Raw genomic sequence first — 18450 nt, 5'->3', positions numbered from 1 at the left:
CGGGGGAATCGCTCGACGAGTTTGTTGAGAAACTCACCGCGCTGGCCAGGGACTGTGACCATCCGGATGTGACAGGGGAAGTCCATATGAACCTGCACATCAGAGATTCTTTCGTGTCCGGCATCCGCTCGACCTACATCCGGCAGCGACTGCTCGAAAACGGGGCAAAAGACCTCCAGGAGACGCTAACGCTCGCCTCCTCGCTGGAGGTGGCCCGGCACAATCTGGGTACGTACCCCGCGGACTCTGCCAGCCCCCCCCGGACTTCCTCAGACTCGCCCGTATTACAGGCCTGCGCCACGTGGCGACCTGCTCACCATGGGGGCACACCTTGCTACTTCTGCGGGCAGGGCCAGCACCCACGCCCGCGCTGCCCAGCCCGCTCCGCGATCTGCAGCGACTGCGGGAAGAAAGGGCACTTTGCGAGGGTCTGCCTGGCCAGACCCAGGGGCCAGAAAAACAAAGAACAAAGGCCTCGCAATGCTGCTGCGCACCGACCCGACACGTCCTCTTCTGACGCGTCATCAGCCTCGTGCGAATCATGGGAGCGGCCATCTTCTCGACCCGACACGTGCGACCAACGGCAGCGGCCATTTTACGACTCCGACTACCCGCGACTGGGTGCGGTCACCCTCGATCAAACTCGGCCAAAACACCTGCAGGACTCCATGATGCAGGTCCAGGTCAACGGGCACGACACTGCATGCTTCTTAGACTCCGGGAGCACGGAGAGCTTTATCCACCCTGAAACGGTAAGGTGCTGCTCCCTACGCACCCATCCCACATCCCAAACCATAGCCCTCGCATCTGGGTCCCACTCGGTACAAGTCACGGGGTACTGTATTGCGGATCTCTCGATCCAGGGTGCCAAATACAACAGTTTCAAATTTTATATCCTCCCTCGCCTCTGTGCCCCCCTGCTGCTCGGACTGGATTTCCAGTGCAGCCACCGAAGCCTGACACTGAAGTTCGGCGGACCCTTGCCCCCCCTTACGGTGTGCTGCCTTGCGACACTGAAAGTCGCACCCCACTCGCTATTCGCTAACCTCACTCCTGACTGTAAGCCCGTCGCCACCAGGACCCGGCGCTACAGTGCCCAAGATATGGCTTTTATCAAGTCAGAGGTCCAGCGTTTACTGGGAGAGGGGGTCATCGAGGCTAGCAACAGCCCTTGGAGAGCGCAAGTGGTGGTAGCCCGGTCCGGGGAGAAGAAACGGATGGTCGTGGATTATAGCCAGACCATAATCCGATTCACGCAGCTTGATGCGTACCCCCTTCCTCGCATCGCGGAAATGGTAAATCGGATCACCCAATACAGAGTCTTGTCCACGGTCGACCTCAAATCTGCCTACCACCAGCTCCCCATCCGACCAAAAGACCGCCCCTATACTGCCTTCGAAGCAGCCGGCCGGCTCTTCCACTTCCTCAGGGTCCCCTTTGGTGTCACAAATGGGGTCTCCGTCTTTCAAAGGGCGATGGACCAAATGGTGGACCAGTACGGTTTGCGGGCTACATACCCGTACTTGGACAATGTCACCATCTGCGGCCATGATCAGCAGGACCATGACGCTAACCTCAAAGTTCCTCCAGACCGCCCGAGCCCTTAACCTGACCTATAACGAGGGTAAATGCGTTTTCCACACCACCCGGCTGGCCATCCTCGGCTATGTCGTGGAAGACAGGGTCCTAGGTCCCGACCCCGACCGCATGCGCCCCCTTAAGGAACTCCCTCTCCCCCGCAGCCTCAAGGCCCTCAAACGGTGCTTGGGGCTTTTCTCCTATTACGCCCAGTGGGTCCCCAAGTATGCGGACAAAGCCCGCCCACTCCTAAAGACCACCACTTTTCCCCTCTCGGCTGAGGCTCAATTGGCCTTCAACCGCATCAAGGCCGACATCATCAAGGCCGCCATGCACGCGGTGGACGAAACCATCCCTTTCCAGGTAGAGAGCGATGCATCAGACATCGCCCTGGCTGCTACCCTCAATCAAGGAGGCAGACCAGTAGCGTTCTTCTCCCGAACCCTCACCGCCTCCGAGATTCGACACTCTGCAGTCGAAAAGGAGGCACAAGCCATTGTGGAGGCTGTGCGGCGCTGGAGACACTACCTCGCCGGTAGGAGGTTTACCCTCGTCACCGACCAACAGTCGGTCGCCTATATGTTCGATAACACGCAACGGGGCAAAATAAAGAACGATAACATTTTGAGGTGGAGGATCGAACTCTCCACCTACTCGTACGATATCAAGTATCGTCCAGGGGAGCTCAACGAGCCCCCAGATGCCCTGTCCCGCGGCACATGCGCCAACGCGCAGGAGGACCGCCTGCAAGCCATCCACAATGACCTCTGCCACCCGGGGGTTCCCCGGCTCGTCCATTTCATCAAGTCCCGCAACCTACCTTACTCAACCAAGGAGGTCAAGGCCATGGTCAGGGCATGCCAGGTCTGTGCGGAGTGTAAACCGCACTTCTATCGGCCAGACAAGGTTCGGCTCGTGAAGGCCTCGGGCCCCTTTGAGCGACTGAGCGTGGACTTCAAGGGGCCCCTCCCGTCCACCAACCGTTATGCCTATTTCCTCACCGTGATCGATGAGTTCTCCCGTTTCCCATTCGCCATTCCCTGCACCGACATGACCTCAGCCACGGTGATTAAGGCACTGCACAGCATCTTCACCCTGTTCGGTTTCCCTGCTTATATCCACAGCGACCGGGGTACATCGTTCATGAGCGATGAACTGCGTCAGTATCTGCTCAGCAAAGGCATCGCCTCGAGCAGAACGACCAGCTATAACCCACGGGGAAACGGGCAGGTGGAGAGGGAGAACGCGACCGTGTGGAAGGCTGTCCTTCTGGCCCTGCAGTCGAGAAATCTCCCAACCACCCGCTGGCAGGAGGTCCTACCCGATGCCCTACACTCCATTAGGTCACTCTTCTGCACGGCCACAAATGAGACCCCTCCTGAGCGATTGTTTCGCTTCCCCAGGAAGTCTACCTCCGGGGTCTCGCTTCCACCTTGGCTGACGGCTCCGGGACCTGTTTTTCTCCGGAGGCACGCGAGGAGCCATAAAACGGACCCCCTAGTTGAAAAGGTTCGACTGCTCCACGCCAACCCCAGTTACGCCTACGTGGAGTACTCCGACGGCAGGCAAGATACGGTTTCCCTCCGGGATCTGGCGCCCGCTGGATCCTCCACCACAGACGCCCCTTCCCGCGCCGCTCCCCTGCAGGACCCGTCGCCCCCTACAACACACCCCCTTCCGGCCCTACCACCCGTTGGTGAGCTCCTACCGTGTGCCCCCCCCTTGCGCCCCCCCTTTACACACCCCGCCGGCTCCGCTACCCCCGGCCCTGCCTAGTTCCTCTGCCCCGGCTCCACTACCCCCGGCCCTGCCTAGTTCCTCTGCCCCGACCCGGACCGAAGCTCCGACCGCTGTGCTCCCGGATGTGCCCTCAACCGGGACGTCCGTGCCCGCCGCACCACCGCCCGAACTGAGGAGATCGAGGAGGACGATCCGGCCGCCGAGACGGATGGACCTATGATGGCACTTCACCCCCGCCGGACTTCTTTTTAAACAGGGGGTGAATGTGATGAACGGTTACTGCCTTATCATCATGTAAGGTGATGTCCCCTTTAAGACCAGGCTTGGAACCCTGGGGACTCCGCCTCTGGCTCCGCCCATCTGGGAGCCATACATAAAGGCCTGCCTCATGGTCTGTATAGCAGTCAGCTCTCGTCCAAATCTGTAGCATAGTTATTAGCCTAATAAAGCCTTCTTTACAGTTTAATCTCCAAGCATCATTATTGAGGGTACCTCATTAAATTACTGTGAAAAGCCCCGAGTCGCCATATTCCGGCATCAGTTCAGGTACACTGAGGGAGAATTCAGAATGTCCAAATTACCTAACAGCACTCCTTTCGAGGCTTGTGGGAGGAAACCAGAGCACCGTAGGAAACCCGTGCAGACTCCGCACAGACAGTGACCCAAGCCAGGAATCGAACCAGAAGTTCATTGATTATGCTGCTGTCTACACTGCTGCTTGTCTGTCTTTGTCTCTGGTTTTTGGACTTTCTATCCCATCTCTAAGTCATTAATAAATGTGAGGGACAGTTGAGTCCCCAACACCGATTCCTGTGGGACACCACAAGACTCTCCTTTTTCAACAGGTAATAAAATGGACTACTTCCTCATTGTGTGCCACATGGGCACATTTTTAGTTAAACTGGCTGTGGATCATGCCTTTCCATCAGCCATTTGAAGCCAAATGTTAAAAGATCCATAATCCCCAAACTGGGCTGGCCTTCTAATGAATGTCATCTTTTCGCTGTTGACCTTTCCTAATAATTTCCTGCATTCCAGTAATCCGTTGCATGCCAAAAAAAACAACAGCAATACATCTAGCGTGGACAGCCTTAACCAGCCTCGCCCATATATGAGTAGCTTAATTAAGTTGGTAATGGGAAGACTGCAGGGGTGAGCCTTTTGGCTTATTGTTTCATAAACTATTTAGGATAAATAGGGACTAATTAGTTTGAGAGGAAATATTCCTGTTTGTGGTGACGGGCCTTATTCAAAGAGTCACGACACGTGCCACAGTTGTACAGCAAGGAACGAACAGTGGCTCAGTTGCTAACAAAGCAATGACTTCACAGCAGTTCATATGTCCAAGTGGTACAATTAATTTTTTTCCCATTTTTATCCCAGCTGTTTCTTGTAGTGAAATGTGAAAATCCTGTTGGAAAACCTTTTCACTGAAGCAATTCTGGGACTTATTGATTGTAAACAGGCCCTGCCTACTGTACTACCTTTGAGAATCAAATATGAAAGTCATTAGAAAACTAGAGGGACCTAGGTCCGTTGAGGAAGATGTATTTATTAAAATACCTGTCCTTTGGCAAATTGAGTCCATCATTTCCCACCATGCTTGTACCTTTTGTATAATGGCCATGCTAAAGTGGACTGGAATGCTCCATGGAATTAATATCCTTAATAGAGCCAATGACCTTATCTGCTTTCTCAGTTATTTTGATCCTAGGAATAGTTGGGCTAGTCGGGCTTTCCAGTAAGAAAATGTGAAGAGAAGCATGCATTGGTCCTCGGCTTGTGTTTCTATCCACTTGGGAGGCAATGCAGCATAAATAACCTGAGGAGTTTGAGCTGCCGGCCTGCTGAGATGCTGTTGTCTGATGTAATTGATGTTTGTTCATATTCCAGGTTTGGATCTCTATCCCACAGCTAGTGTTCCTGCTGTTTTTGACTGGGCTATTTTTTTCTTTCCCAATACTTTTTACGCTGTTTTACACACAACATAGCTGCAATAAAGTCACAGGCTTATTGACCTCTTTCTGGCATTTTTCCGGCAAACTACATGGGGGGATTCTAGAGGAAGGAAGCAAAAATCCACCATCTGTCCCCCCTGCAACAAAATCTGCTGCAAAGGACACTCAGCTGAGTGAGGGCGATGTAAATGCGGAGAAGCCACGTCCATTACTGGCATCCTGGCAGAGCTGTAGCAGCGAAATTGGAACCAGCTACAGAATAAAACCACAGGCAGCAGTACAGCTGGAACTAGGCAGATGTTAACCGATACCCTGCAATTTAAGGGAGGGTGGGGATCTGTAAATAGGGGAATGTCCCCTTCTGCATTGCACAGCATAAGAGTGCAGGACAGCACTTTCTGAGGAGTTTGTCACTCTCCTTGTACGGTGTCCAATTGTGGATAATTATTGCAGAGGACAAGGTACATGAAAAATTTCTTCTGCCAGTGTCAATAAACAAGCCATGGTTTATGTAGCTCCCACCTATTTATATGCCACAGTGAGATTAAGCTAAAACAGAAGGCTAGGTACCGGATGGCAATTATATTGAAGAATTTCTGAACAAGCATTTTCTGTAGTCTATGTAGGGCGAAGCACATTAGTAACTAGTTCGGGCTCTAAGCTTTCAGACAAAAACACTCATCGGCTTCTGGTGCTTTCACACTACATATAATTAAAGCTTGTGCAAGATGCACTGAGTCTTTAAGGGCCGCATTCAAGAAACAATTGGCCATCTTGAGGATAAAGTCGTAATAAAATTGAAGCTTGTGAACGCATGAGGGACTTGAGCTTGAAGGGGGTATTCTGCATGGTACAATGTGCACAAACTTTTGTCTTTCTACTACAACAACTTGCATTTGTATATGCCTTTTGATACAGTCAAACACCCTGGTGCACTTCATAGGCACTATAAATCAAAGCTTGGCACCAAACCACGGAAAGATAGCAGGTGACCAAAGGTTTGGTCAAGGAGACTGGTTTTAAGGAGTGTCTTACAGGAGAAAAGAAGTAGCAGAAAAGTTTAGGGAGTGAACACCAGAGCTTTAGGGCCTAGGTGGCTGAAGGCACTGTCCCCGTTGGACCTATTAAAACCAAGATGCCCAGAGGCCAGAATTAGGGGGTTATGGATATTAAGGGAGGCTTGTGGGGCTGGAAGAGACCAGAAATGGGGATGGGCGAGGTCATGGAGAATTTGCAAACAAGGATGAGAATTTTAAATAGAGGTGTCGCTTAACCACGAGTAAGCGTGGATCAGCATATACAAGTGCAAATACAAGTAAAGGGAATTGGCACTTTTGGACGCGGGGAACAGAGTTTTGGACGGCAAACGCACGACAGGGGTTCATCTTCGGCAAGACTGGAAAATCCCGCTGGCAAGAACGGCCGGTAACTGCCCCCCCCCCCACCCTCCCAGTTAAAATAATGGATACACATTTGAAGGAGGGCAGGAGCAGTGGGCCCTAGGTGTATATCTACATAAGTCATTAAAGGTGGCAGAACTGGTTGAGAAAGGGGTTAATAAAGCACCCAGTGTCCTGGGCTTTATTAATTGGCGCATTGAGTACAGGAGCAAGAGAGTTATGTTAAACAACTATTTCAGCCTCCGCTGGGGGGGCTCTGATTTTGGGGCCCTCCTGAGAGGAGATTTCATAGAGGTATGCAACACCATGGAGGGTCTGGACAGAGATAAGCGGTTCCTACTCGTGAAAAGATCAAGGACGAGAGGGCACAGATAAGTAATTGGCAAAAGGAGCAAAAGCAACCTAGGAATCTTTTTGACCCAGGCCCTGGAAATGACAAACCCATTCCGGTCGACGCTGCAAAGTCCCCTTTACTAACATCTGGAGGCTTGTGCCAAAAATAGTTGAGCTGTCCTGCAGCATAGTCAAGCAGCAGTCTGACATTTGTAAGATATAATTTGGTCGATAAATTTTGATTATGTCCCAGACGCTACCATCCCTGGGTATGTTCTATCCCACCAGCTGGACAGACCCACCAGAGGTGACAGTACAGCAATATACAGTCAGAAGGCAGTTGCTCTTGGGAGTCCCCAAGATTGAATCGAATCTAGCAACTCCAGTCATGTCTCATGGCATCAGGTCAAACATTGCAAGAAAACCTGGTGATTACCACATTAACCCCCATCAGCTGATAAGTCAATAATCCTCCATGTTGAATACCATTTGGAAGAAATACTGAGGGTGATAATGGCACAGCATATACTCTGGTGGGTTCTTCAGTGTCTATCACCAAGAATGGCTTGGCAGCACCATTACTGACCGAGTTGGCTGAATCCTAAAGGACATACCTGCTAGACAATGTCTGCATAGATCATAGGATTTACAATGCAGAAGGAGGCCTTTTGGCCCATCGACTCTGCACTGGCCCTTGGAAAGAGCACCCTACCCAAGCCCACACCTCCACCCTATCCCAGTAACCCCACCCAACTTTTTTGCTCCGGTTTCTTCCCACAGTCCAAAGACGTGCAGGTTAGGTGGATTGGCCATGCTAAATTGCCCTTAGTGACCAAAAAGGTTAGGAGGGGTTATTGGGTTACGGGGATAGGGTGGAAGTGAGGGCTTAAGTGGGTCGGTGCAGACTCGATGGGCTGAATGGCCTCCTTCTGCATTGTATGGTCTATGTTCTATTGGGGGGGAAAAAATAGCCAAATCCCATAGTAAGTTGAAAGTGGCTGTCTTTGACATCAAGGCAGGCCTTAAGAGCTGCAAAAGTCAAAGAGAATCAGATGGAAAATTCTCGACTGCTTGAAGTCATACCTGGCACAAAGGAAGGTGGTCATTGGAGGTCAATCATCTCTGTCTCAGGGCGTCACTGCAGGAGTTCCACAGGGGAGTGTCCTATGTCCAACCATCTTCAGCTGCTACATCAATGACCTTCCTTCCCTCAGAGGTTAGCAATGCGGATGTCCAGCACATGATTCCTTAAATACTGAAGCAGTCCATGTCCAAATGCAGCAGGACCTAGATAACATTCAAGCTTGGAGTAATGAATATTTGTTTCTTGCCGCATACGTGCCAGGCGATGACTATCTCCAACAAGAGAGAATTTAAACATTTCCCCTTGACATTCAATGGCATTAAGATTGCTGAATCCCCCACTCTCAACATCCTGGGGGTTGCCATTGACCAGAAACTGCACTAACCTCGTAAATACTGCAAGAGCAGGTCAAAAACTTGGAATTCTGTGGTGAATAACTTGCCAACTGACTACCCAAACCCTGTCCACCATCGACAAAGCACAAGTCCGAAATTTGATAGAATACTGTCCTTGCCTGGGAGAGTGCAGCTCCACCAATGCTCAAGAGGTTCCACACCATCTAGGACAAAGCGAACCATTTCATTGGCTCCCTAACCACCATCACACAGCAGCAGCAGTGTGTTACCATTTTGCAAAATACACTTTAGCAATGTGCCAAGGTTCCAAAAGTCATTTGAAAAGGTGCCACATCAAAGTTTACCACCGAGATAGGAGAACCTGGTATAGGGGATAACGTTAGCATGGATAAGGGATCGATTAGTTAACACGAAGCAGAACGGAACCTTCAGGTTGGTAAGCTGAAGAAATTGGAAAACGCAACAGTGCCTCAGGGATCAACGCTGGGCCCTCCATTTTCAATCTACATCAATAATTTTGATGAAGGTATTGATATGTGGGAGCTAAAGTTGTCAATGACACCAAGATGGATAAGCAAGAGGTTGTAGACTGTCTGCAAAGGAATATAGGCAGTTTGGTGAGTGGATAGCAATTTGGATGGTGGAGATTAATGTGGGGTAAAGTGTTAACTTGCCCTCTTGGCAGGAAGCATTGAGAAGCAGTATGCCATAGAAATGGAGGGGTTGCAGAACTCCAAGGGGATCTGGTTATCCTGGTGTATGGATTACATAAAGTCAGTATGCAAGTATAGCAAGTGATCAGGAAGGCAAATGGCACGTTGGGTGTTTATGGCAAGGGGAATGGAATAAAAGTATGGAGGTTTTACTGCAGCTGTACAGGGCCTTAGTGAGACCACATCTGGAACACTGTACAGTTATGGTCTCCTTGGTATCAAACAATAAAATCGCACTCGCAGTTCAGAGAAGGTTCACTAAACTCACCTGGGATGAAGGGCTTAGCCTATCATGAAAGGTTGAACTGGTTGGGTCTAAACCCATTGGAGTGTAGGTGAATGAGGTGTGATCTTATTGAAACATCAAAGATCCTTGGGGGACTAGAGGGTGGATACAGGGAGGATGTTGGGGACGTAGTTTAAGTTTACGAGGTCTCCCTTTTAAGGCTGAATTGAGGGGAAACATTTTCTGAGGCTTGTTAGTATGTGGAATTCTCTTCCCAGAGAGCTGGGTCATTGAATTTATTCAAGGCTGAGGAAGGTAGAATTTTGATTGACAAGGGAGTCGAGGGTTAAGTGGGGCAGACAGGAAAGTGGAGCTGAGACCAAGCCACATCAGCCATGACCTTATTGGATGGCAGAGCAGGCTTAAAGGGCCAAATGGCCTTGGGTCTTTTGTATGCAACATAAACAAGGAGCTGTTGAGCTGAGTGGCCTGTTATTGTGTAGCTAACCACCTCAATGGGTATGCACAATAATGGGCGAGAAGCAGAAGAGGATCTGGCAATGAGTTGCCATGAAAGAAGACATCAGCCTGTTAGCCCCATTTCCGCTGCATTTGAACTTCTTTTCAACATATTTCTGCGTTCAAACACAGGAAACTAACCTGAAACGTTCTATGCCGCTGGACTCTCAGTTGGCAAGGTTACTCCAGAAACTGTAAATTCTGGCATTATTTCTGCTTGTGATCAGGAAACTCGGCCACAATGTTTGTCTGCAAAACAGTAAAGTGAAGTGGAAGAAGCCACACGCTAAATCTTTCAGATTGAAATTCTATATAAGTTGCATAAAATTATGGAACTTGTTTTTTGTTTTTGCAATGTCAGAAATGGCTTGCACTGTTGTCCATTAATCAAAGATCTTTGCAATAAAGTTATGGTGTTTTACAGCACAGAAAGAGGCCCTTCAGCCCATCGTGTCTGAGCCGACCATCAAGCACCCATCTATTCTAATCCTATTTTCCAGCACTAGGTCCGTAGCCTTGTATGCTGTGGTGTTTCAGGTGCTCATCTAAATGCTGCTTAAATGTTAAGGGTTCCTGCCTCTACCACCCTTTCAGGCAGTGAGTTCCAGATTCCCACCATCCTGCATGGATATTTGGGCTCCCCCGCTAAGGTAGAGTCAATGGGGAACACCAGTTGGTTCCATCTTGAAAACTTAGTTGAGGGGCATAGAAGCATAAGAGCATGGAAAGGTTTACAGCACAGAAGGAGGTCATTCGGTCCACCGTCTCTGTTGGGCGAAAAGTGCCATCCAGTCTGATTCCACCTTCCAGCTGTTGGTTCGTAGCCACGTAGGTTATACCACTTCAAATGCAAACAAATGTGGGAAGGGCCTCTACCTTACTTTCAGGCAGTGAGCCCCTGACCCTTGCCACTCACTGGGTGATAAATGTCCCCTTCACTTTCCTCTGATCTTTTCGCCAATCACTTTAAATGTGCTCCTAGTTATTGACCCCTCTGCTAATGGAAAGTGGCCCCTTACGATCCATACTGTCCAGGCCCCTCATAAACTTGTATACTTCAATTAAATACCTCCAAAGCCCAATTAAACTCCGCCTAGCTAGACTTTCATCTTTGTTGGCAACATCCTCGTGAACCTCTTCTGCACGCACTCGCTCTAATGTGATTTGTGCCTGTAATATCCTGAGACATGTGAATTGTTATTTCATGATTCCATGCTTATAGAGGACTTTGATTCCAAGAAACTGATCCCACTGCTGATGAAAGCTGTGATCAACGGCGTTTATGAATCTTAACTATCTCGTACTTTGCCCAACTTACTTCATTTTATAATGCTATCTTGATTTTTTTCAACTGACTTTCAGAGAGGCTTTAGGCTGCGGATAATATTTTCCTTCAAACTGAAGTGAGTCTGAAAGCCTCAAATAAGATGAGGCTTTACATAGCAAGAGCCCCGTGACATAGAATGGAATCCCAGCAATGCAGAAGGAGGCCATTCAACCCGAGTCTGCACCGGCCATTGGAAAGAGCACCCTACTTAAGGCCACGCCTCCACCCTATCCCTGTAACCCAGTCACCCTGTCTTTTTTTAAGATCTTTTTATTGGGTTTTGTACATGGTATAATTACAAATATACCTAGAAAAAAATAAAGGAAGTAAAAAATCATGTAACAGGAGAGGCCCCCCCCCCCCCCCCCCCCCCAATCCTCTTTTTTTTTTTAATGATGAATGAAACCGGGTGGACGGAGCACCTGAGTGGTGCCGCTGATGTTAATTACATTTCTTGGTCGGTTCTTTATCTTTGTACAGTTGCGCCTGCATCTGACATTGGTCGTTCCTTCTGCAGCACTTTCTCGCTTTCACCTTGCTGTGCTTGTTGTGGTCGTTATCTTTCCCTGTGCTCTTCCCCCAGTTCCTTCCCTTCCTCCCCTCCCACGCCCTTCTTCTCTGCAACCTCCCTCTTTCTGCAGGTATCTGAGTTCATTGCCTTTAGCTAGCTGGAATCTCTCTGTCAGTTCGTAGTGTTGTGACCCTGCCGGCAACGTATAGGTCCCTAACTGTCAATGGCATCCTCTCAGCACCTTTTGAAGGTGGCGTCAGTGAGTGCTGGTGTGAACCTGTGGTTATTGAAGATGAGGGCTTTGTCGGACATTTTGTTTAGGCTGAATTGCTGGAGGTGGCTACCACCACTGGGTTGCCAGAGTGTTACTTTGGTGGGAGTGGGAGTCCGCCATGGTGAGGGCCTGGAGAAAGGTCCCCTTGCAGGAGGCCTCCTCCGTGCACACCCACTCGGCTTCTGGCTCCTTTATCCATCCCATCACTCTTTCTGCTGTCGCTGCCCAGTGGTAGAATTGTAGGTTTGGAAGGGCTAGCCCTCCCCTGGATTTTGTTTTCTGTAGAACCTTCTTCGTGATCCAAGCATTCTTTTCCCCCTGCCACATCCAACCGTGTGATTAATTTGTCCAGTGAGTGAAAAAAGGCCTTGGGGATATAGATCAAGATGGATCTAAGCAGAAAGAGGTACCTGGACAGCACGTTCATTTTGGTCGTCTGGACTCTCCCCACGAGGGAGAGTGGGAGTGTGTTCCATATTTGCAGGTCCTTTTTAACTTCCTCTGTCAGACTGGTCAGATTCTATTTGTGGGCCCCCGTCCAGTCATGAGCGATTTGGATCCCCAGGAAGCGGAATTTGTGTATTGCCTGTTTAAACGACAGTCCCACCAGTGCTGCCCCCTCCCCCTTGCGGGTTCACTGGGAAGATCTCGCTTCTGCTCTTGTTGAGTTAGCAGCCTGAGAAGGCACCTAACTCATTTTCAGGAGTGCGATGATATTTTCCATGCTGCTTTGTGGGTCCCAGATGTAGAGGAGCAGGTCATCTGCATAGATTGAGACTCTGTGCTCTCTGCCTCCTCTTTGGATCCCCCTCCAATTCCTTGCTGTTCTGAGTGCAATAGCTAGTGGTTTGATCGTTAGGGTGAACAGCAGCGGGGACAACGGGCATCCTTGCCTGGTGCCCCTGTGCAGCTGGAAGTACTGGAAGTTGGTGGTGTTGGTCTGATCTCTCGCCATGGGAGGGCTGTACAGGAGTTTCACCCAGGAGGTGAATCGTTCTCCGAGTCCGAACTGCTCCAGTACCTCTGAGTACCTGGTGAAGGCCTTTTTTTGCATCAAGGGAGACGGTTACCTCGGGTGTTCTCTCCCCAGGTGATCCCGTTCGGCAGTTGCCTGATGTTCGATGTTAGCTGTCTGCCTTTGACGAAGATCGTTTGATCCTCTGCGACCACCTCTGCTATGCAGTTCTCTCGTCTTTTTGCTAGGACCTTGGCCAATATTTTGCCGTCTATGTTTAGTAGTGAGATGGGTCTGAATGAACTGCACTCTGTTTGGTCTTTGTCTTTCTTGGGTATTAATGAGATTGAGGCCTGTGCTAGCGTGGGTACCAGTGTGCCCCTTGCCAGCAGGTCTGTGAACATCTCCCGCAGGTGCGGGGCCAGTGCTGTCGCAAATGTTTTGTAGAAGTCCGCCAGGAACCCGTCTGGTCCTGGCGCCTTCTCCGCCTGCATGGAGCTAATACCGGTCCTAGTGGTGCTTTCAGGCCCAGTTTCTTGTCCTCCCCCACGACTGGCATGCCCAGTCCAGCGAGGAACTGTTTCATCCCTGAGCCCCTGCTGCGGGCTCCGAGCTGTACAGTCCCCAGTAAAAGGCTTTGAAGGTTTTGTTGACCTTATCCGGGTCTGTTTCTAATATGCCTTTGCTGTCTCTCAGTTGCGCTCTCTCCCTAGTGGCTGCCTGTTTTCTCAGCTGGTGCGCCAGCAGGCGGCTGGCTTTGTCTCCGTATTCGTATAGGGACCCCTGTGCCTGGCAGATTTGGTGCACTGCTTTCCTCGTGGAGAGCAGGTCAAAGTCCATTTGGACCTTTTCCCCAGTCACCCTATGTAACCTTTTGAATACGAAGGAGCAATTTAGCTTGGCTAATCCACCTAACCTGCACATCTTTAGATTTTGGGAGGAAATCCACGCAGTCACCCGAGGCCGGAATTGAACCTGGAGCTGTGAGGTAGTAGTGCTAACCACTGTGCCACCATGCTGTCCTTGTGTTTTGCAATTTCCTTGAATCGTGTGTTTTGCAGGGACAGAGAGCAGATTTGACTTTAGGCATGACCTTCAGTTGTGGCTGTCAGCTGAGAATACAGTACCAAAGAACCCAAACTTGTAATAGCCTCCATAGCATGAATGACCAGTTGGGTAATAGATTCCAGTGGGCCTCTATGCATGTCGTCTACTCCCACCCCAGCAAAATCTGCACTTTCGACAGGAGTTTCTGGGACTGGGAAGGAAAATGCAATTTTGGATTTTTCTATCAATACTGAAAGCAGTTGTTTGAGGTTATCTTCCCCATTAGCAGTTAATCATTGGACATGACTCTCCACTCCCTGCAGATCAGCTCACTGTAATCACTGTTCTTTCTGGGCAGTGTGGTTCAAACTCCTCTGCAGTCCATTTTGCACCGATTTCCCCAACACCACAGGAAGAAAATTTCAATGACTTTAATGGCTGAGCTCAACAATTGCACTTTCCCGATCATGTCTTCTAACCAAGTTTACGACTGCAGAGATTTTTTTTAAGGAATACCAAGAGGTTCATATTTCTTGGATTCTGCTCTTTTCAGCTGTTTGACAGTGTCAGGGCTCTGGGCACAAATTACTGCATAGTTTGTGTTCTGTCAGGGTTTATTGAACTGTGTTTTTAAAAAAAAAAAATTAAAATTAATTTCCTTTTGGATTAGGTTTGTATTGGTAAATGAATTGTGTTCTTGTACTTTATAGGTGGAGATTTTAATTGGAAGGAAAGCCTTTTTTTTTAATAAGGTCACTGCTCCAGCAGGAACTGGCATGTACGATAAACATTGAAATGTAATTTAAATTGATCATTCTGGTATATTAAAAATCACAGAACTTGGCACAAAGAACGTGACTGCTCCGTTTATTATGCCTGTTGGCTCTAGCTCTTTTTGTGTCGTACCCCACGGAAAGTCATGTTTGCCTATCGCCCCTGTGCTCACTGACGCACGCTGGCTCTCTGGCCAGTGATGCCTTGACTTTAATATTCTCGCCTTTTTCTTTTTCAAATCCTTCCGTGGTCTTGCCCCTCCCCCTCTCTGCAATCTCCCCCAGCTCCACATTCTTCCAAGATATCCGAGGCTGGTTTAGCACAGTGGGCTAAACAGCTGGCTTGTAATGCAGAACAAGGCAGCAGTGCGGGTTCAATTCCTGTCCCGGCCTCCCCGAACAGGCGGCGGAATGTGGAGACTGGGGGCTTTTCACAGTAACTTCATTGAAGCCTACTTGTGACAAGAAAATGATGATTAATTTTAATTAGACATCCACGCTCCACTAACACTTTCACTCTTGTGATTTCCCAAAGAATGAATGCTCCACCATTGGTGACTGCCTTCAGTCGTCAGGGCCCCAAGCTCTGAGGAAGTGATAGCCTCGTGGTATTGTGACCCAGGACACATGAACCAGGGTGATGCTCCAGGGACCCAGATTTGAAACCCACCTCAGCAGATGGTGCAATTTGAATAAATTTCTTTTAAAATTAAATGTCTTAATGCTGACCGAAACATTGTCAATTGTCATAAAAGCTCATCTGGTTCACTGATGTCATTTGGGGACTGAAATCTGCCTTCCTTACCTGGCCTGGTCTACACTTAACTCCAGACCCACAGCATTGTGGTTGACTCTGAACTGCCCCTCTGAAATGGCCTAGTAAAACATTCCATTCAAGGGCAATTGGGAATGGACAATAAGTGCTGGCCCAGCGATTCCCACATCCCATGAAATTTCCCCCCCCAACATGTCTGTCTCTCAATGTCAACTTCCTCCTCTAAGACGCTCTTTTAACCTTTGGTCGTCTGATCTAATTTTTCCTTGTGACAGTGTCACACTTTGTTTTATCATGTCTATGTGAAGTGCCTTGGGATGTTTCATAATATTAAGGCACTAAATAAATGCGAGTTGTTGACATTGGGAATTTCTGCTGTACCCTTTCTGACGGTCTACCTTAAATAGACGTGAATTGATGAGCATTTAAGTCGAAATGGAGAAGAAACAGAATTTGGACGTGTTGTGGCATGGGCATTCTGCTGTATCCTTTTTTGAATATCTATGGTCAGTTTGGGAATGAAGCAAGATGGCTTATTGGCAGAGGTGACAGCTGTCACAGTGGTTAGCACTGCTGCCTCACGGTGCCCAGTACCCGGGTTCGATCTCGGCCCCGGGTCACTGCCCGTATGGAGTTAGCACATTCTCCTCGTGTCTCTGTGAGTCTCACCCCCCCCCCCCCCCCCCATAACCCAAAGATGTGCAGGGTAGGTGAATTGGCCACACTAAATTCATCCTTAATTGGAAAAAAACCGATTGGGTACTCTTTTTATAAAAAAAAAAAAAAAAAAATTTTAATGTAACACTTTGGGGAATCCTGGAATCATTAATCATCATTCTCCAGAATTCCACAATTGAAGGTCATGCCTAAAGTCAAATCTGCTCTCTGTCCCTGCAAAACACACGATTCAAGGAAATTGCAAAACACAAGGACAGCATGGTGGCACAGTGGTTAGCACTACTACCTCACAGCTCCAGGTTCAATTCTGGCCTCGGGTGACTGCGTGGATTTCCTCCCAAAAGCTTCCAGAAGGACTATAATGTTATCTGATTTTTGTCTGGTTTACTCAGTCATGCATTATATTATGTCCAAGTTAGTGTTCAGTGTGGTAGCACTGTTTTCCTCTGAGTAACTGACACTGTCAGAACACATGACAGGTTCCTTAGTGTTTTGCCACTTTAGGGGAACCCACTCCCCTTGAAGAATGTGTCATTGCTCAAAATCCATCACTTAAAAGCAGTTTGAATGTCACTTTATTGTACAATTTAACTTCAATCCTTTTAGCATTGTTTGATGTGACCCTTCCAACTCCTTCGCCTTAAAGCCACAAATGCCTATTTACTGTCAAGTGACCGCTGTAATGAGGATTCGCTAACTTCATTTGAAAGGCCAGAGCTGTCATTGCCTTTGCTTTGTGGAATTGAATGTACATTCCCAAAGGAAAAGGGGTGCTCTTATTTTCTTAAGTGCTCAGACTCTGCCTATATTTCCATGCAAGCAAAGTTGCAATGGTAGTTCCTCAGCATCCGTTGTCCTTCAGAGAAGTCTGACTGTACAGGACATGAATCATCCTAGATGCTGTCTTTCTGGCTTTGCAGTGAAGTGTTTCCAGGGAGTGACCAACCATGAGTTGTAGTTTAATCCGTACTTTTATTGTGTGAATGCATTGAATATAACTCCTTCCATATGTTCCATTTTCCTATGATTTGATAGTTGTGGCAAATGGTTTGTAACTATTGGCTTAGTAATCCTTCTGCATGATGAATTCTTTCCTAAATATATGCTAACATTTTTCATTTCTCATGATTATCAGGATTCCTCTCCATTCCTCAGGAGGAGGAGGAGGAGTGGAGCTCCAGCATGCATACCTTCAAAGGTAGCCGCTGAGCATCTTTTAATTTGGTTTTCAGGGTGGGGTGGACAGAGAATGATCTGATCTGAGTTGGGATAGGTACCTCTCCCACCATTCCCCATCTGTATCCAGTGATGCTTGCTGCAATGTGTAGACTTCAATCAATTGGTGGTCTGACATATACCTCCCACTGTATTCACCTCCTCAGAAAGGCAGACAGCATTATCAGAGACCCCTCCCACCCAGGCATTGCCTTCTTCCAGACCCTTACATCAGGCAGAAGAAGCCTGAAGACCCACACATCCAGACATAGGAGCAGCTTCTTCCCCACAGCTACAAGACTCAATGACTCCCCTCCGACTGATCTGTTCCCTGTAAGAACACTGTTCACGATGCCCTATGCTGCTCTTGCTCATGTATTTGCTTTTTTTGGTCCCTTGTTCCACACTGTAACCAATCACTGTTTGTCGATGTACCATTTGTCAATGTACTCTGTTGATTATTCTTTTTTGTCTACTATGTACTACTGTGAACGTTCCCTCGGCCACAGTAAAATACTTTTCACTGTACTTAGGTACATGTGACAATAAATCAAATCAATCAATCAATCAATCATTAAACACAGCTCTTCAGCTAAGCAGCAATGGGTTAGAAGGGAGTTGTTTGCCTTTTCCATAACGTCAGTATGATTATTTGTGCAATACTTGCTGAGCACTGTTGACATGATCTACCTCTGTCATATCAATCAATCCTAATCTGACTTTGTTTGATTTCTCTCCCTCTGACTTGGCCTCTTTTTGTGTATATTTCATCCCTTTGCCTGAACAAGGTCACTCAGGATGGGATGGGTGTTGGAAAAGGTTGATCAGTGTTCATGTTGAACAATCTTATCAATTTTATTTTGATAAAGTTTCGAAGATTGAAGTGCAAGGTGAAACAATGACTATCTTAGACAGAGAAAGGACATGGAAGAGTCCAGAATAATCGAGAATGTGACGTGATGTGTTTGGAAAAAGTTGGCAGTAAATT

The 18450-nt window shown here is 48.3% G+C and overlaps 1 protein-coding gene across 1 annotated transcript in view; it reads left to right on the top strand.

Annotated features, from left to right (window-relative positions):
• niban2a (niban apoptosis regulator 2a) overlaps nucleotides 1–18450 on the top strand; it is a 300778-nt gene that overhangs the window by 197632 nt on the left and 84696 nt on the right. The window lies entirely within an intron of this gene.

This window comes from Scyliorhinus torazame, chromosome 22 (genome assembly GCF_047496885.1).
Source record: "Scyliorhinus torazame isolate Kashiwa2021f chromosome 22, sScyTor2.1, whole genome shotgun sequence".
Classification (NCBI taxonomy): domain Eukaryota; kingdom Metazoa; phylum Chordata; class Chondrichthyes; order Carcharhiniformes; family Scyliorhinidae; genus Scyliorhinus; species Scyliorhinus torazame.
The sequence above is the reverse complement of the archived record's forward strand: the minus strand, read 5'-3'. Positions and strand labels throughout refer to the sequence as shown.